Below are 3086 nucleotides of genomic sequence, written 5' to 3'. Positions count from 1 at the left end.
TCCTTTGGAATCTCAATGACCCAGATCTCTTTAAAAGTACTATTTTGTTCCTCTGGAAAAGGTACATTGTTTGAAACCTCGTCTACCACTTAGCAGCTAGCAGTTTTAGACACGTCATTAGCAGTTTTAGACACGTCATTTAATCTAATAACCTTGGTCTTACCTTTAAAATGACAATTATATCTTGCAGAGCTGTAAGCTTTCAGGGTAACGAACATAAAACATCAGCACGAGCTCAATAAATGGGACTGTTATTATCAAAAGTGTACATGAGGCTAAACAATACATTATGACCCTTCAGGAGAGAGCATCTTGCTCTCGGGCCTGCCTGCCAAATGCTCTATCCGCTCCGGGGCCCCACCCAGAAAGTCTTCGGCTCTTCTTTACTATCTGTCTCTACCTATTTTGGGCTACCTGGAATTCTACTCAAATTTCCTCTTCTCTCATCCCAATACAATGTCATATAGATAATCCTCACCAAGTAGGAACTCAGGAAACAGGGTTATCACCAGCAAAATCTCTACTGATTATGCACACGTAGGACCAGGAACACCTGATGGGTGAGTGAAGGCAGAATGGCAGGCTTAGCTCTTTATGGGTAGGGAGAGGGAAGAAAGGGACAGGGTGGCTGAGGGGCACCCTTTCAACTCCTGTACGTGGCCCACATCTGGTGGAGGGCATCCACGGAACACTTAAGCAAGTGTGATCCAATCGAATTTGTATCCAGACTAACTCTGACCGCCAAGAGGGAAACCTAAGGGAGGGATATGAGACAGGATGCCACTTTCACACAAAAGCTAATGAAGATGAGAATGAAATGAGGGTGAATGTGATGCTAAGACATCTGGGGAGGAGCATGAGACCTGTCCCTTCATGGAGGTAAGGAAGAGGTGCGAGGAAGACCAGATTGGGGTGTTAACCTGGGTTTTTCTTTTTTTAAGCAGAAGAATACAAACAACTGGTTTTGGACATGGTGCTAAGGTTGAAGTGTTTTCAGAATACTCAGGGCGAGATGTCTAGGAAGCAGGTGGCTATACAAGTCGTCTGTTTCAGCCCATTTGGGAAGTGAGAAGTTGCAGGAATGGACTAGAAGACCTGAGAAAGAGCATCCCAGGGGCAGGGCTGGTAGCCTGCCTCCTGTACAATGTGAGCCACAGATACAAGTCACACACACCTGGTTTTAAATTTTCTAGAAGCCACATTTAAGAAGTAAAAAGAAACAGGTGAAAGTAATTTAACTAATAGAATTACCTCAAAACTTCCAAAAAGGAGAGCCACAAAGACCAGGGGAAAGCACTCATAAAAATATTTGGTCTTTATGGTACACAAGTAAAAAAAAAAATGTTACTCACTGTTTCTGAAGAGGAAGATGGTCTCTGTAAAGTCTCACCTTGTACCCAAATGCTCTCTGTCACAAATGCTACATGTTCTGCTTCAAGTATAAAAGGAGAAACAAGAAATAGGGCCCATTTGTTCAAGTCTTCAATGGACTGTGTAGAGGAAAGGAGACATAAAGAGGATTCAGTGTCACTTCAAAACACAACTGCCATGTGTCTCCTCTGCGACATCCTCCTCTGTAATCTGACGCCCTTCCATGGACCACATGAAACCTGTGTTTCTTGTTTAACTGTGACTATTCAAACAGCTGCACAAGCCCCTCTGTGGCTCATGCCAGCTTCCACATCTCTAGATCTTTACTTTCAAACAATCAGTTGTGAAACTGGGCTTATTCCCACCATTCCTAGACTTATTGTGCAGGAGCTCTCCAAATACAAGTTGGTCGCACGCTGAAAGGGAATGAGGCCAGCCAGGTGTGGAGGGCACCTGTCATCCCAGCTCCTTGGGAGTCTGAGGGAAGAGAATTGTTTGAACCAAAGAGTTTGATGTTGCTGTGAGATATGACGCCACAGCACTCTACAGAGGGCGACAAAGTGAGACTCTGTCTCAAAAAAATAAAAAATAAAACTAAAGGGAATGAGGACAGGCAGTATGCCCACCTACAACCATCTCAGGGCTGTTCCCTCATTCCTGCAGCCATCACAGCAGGGGGCTAAGGCAATTTGTGCCCACATCCTCCTTACTGAGATGTGAGACATTGCCAGACTCCAGATTTTCTTAAAATAGTATTTATTTCTATTTCATAAAATAGACCGTATTTTGCTATGTACAATGTGCACTTTTTTGCCTAATTTTTGAAGGAGAAATAAGGATGCATATTATACATGGGTAGCACAGCTCAGGAGCAGCAGGGCGCAGCAGGGCGCAGCAGGGCCCAGCAGGCCTCCCATGGCTGCCATGCCTCCCATCTGGGCCCACTCGGTGCACAAGGACCCAGGATCTGGTGGGAGTGGGCCAGAGTAGCCTCTACTGAACACTGCAATCAGGAGAGGGGGCAGTGGCAGGGCCAGAAAAGTGGGGTGCAACCATAAGGGGCCAGGGCCAAGGCCAAAGGCCCGGCTGTGTGGAGGCAACCAGGTGCCCTGTGCAAACCCCCAGGACCCATTTGGCTGCCCGAGGGCCAAGTGGTTTCAGAAGCTCCTGCCCTGGTAGCCACAAGAATGGCCATCTTGGTCATAGCCTCCAACGTGGCAGAGAGGGAAGAACTCCCAGGAGAGAGGAAAGGGGCAGCCTTCACAAAGCAGGTGGTGGTGGGAAAGTGGTGTGATGTGTACGTTTACCAGGGGAGCATTACTCCACCCCAGATGTCTTTTGAGGGGTGTTTTCCAGAAAGTTTAGACAAAAAAGATGGGTGAACATTATACACAGGAGTACGTTATAAATGGTAAAATACAGTAAACTATTTCAGGGAAAAGCCATTTGTGATATGCAGAAAAGACATGTTTTAATGGGAAGGTAAACTCCAATCGAGTGATTTTTTAAAAAAAAAGAGTGATTTAGTTTTTTTAAAAGCAGATTAAAATCAAGATTGGTTGGCAGATCAAATATATCCATGAATCTCTCTTCTCCTTCCTGAAATCTCTCTAAAAAAAAAAAAAATAAAACAGCAAATTGGTTTTAAAAGACTATAACTCGTCAAAACCAAGGTACACCCAGAGCAGAAAAAGCTAAAACCTAAGGCTGGGGTA

The 3086-nt window shown here is 45.0% G+C and overlaps 1 protein-coding gene across 1 annotated transcript in view; it reads right to left on the bottom strand.

The window, feature by feature from the left end:
* Positions 1-3086, bottom strand: part of HLCS (holocarboxylase synthetase) — a 239689-nt gene that overhangs the window by 185923 nt on the left and 50680 nt on the right. The window contains exon 2 of the mRNA XM_003800674.3: positions 1353-1490. The gene's annotated coding sequence lies outside the window, so the exon portion shown is untranslated. The remainder of the gene's footprint in view (positions 1-1352; positions 1491-3086) is intronic.

The sequence above is a fragment of the Otolemur garnettii genome, unplaced genomic scaffold, assembly GCF_000181295.1.
Source record: "Otolemur garnettii isolate 467f Iridium unplaced genomic scaffold, OtoGar3 scaffold00180, whole genome shotgun sequence".
Classification (NCBI taxonomy): domain Eukaryota; kingdom Metazoa; phylum Chordata; class Mammalia; order Primates; family Galagidae; genus Otolemur; species Otolemur garnettii.
Note: the sequence above shows the minus strand (reverse complement) of the source record. Positions and strands in the feature narration are given on the sequence as shown.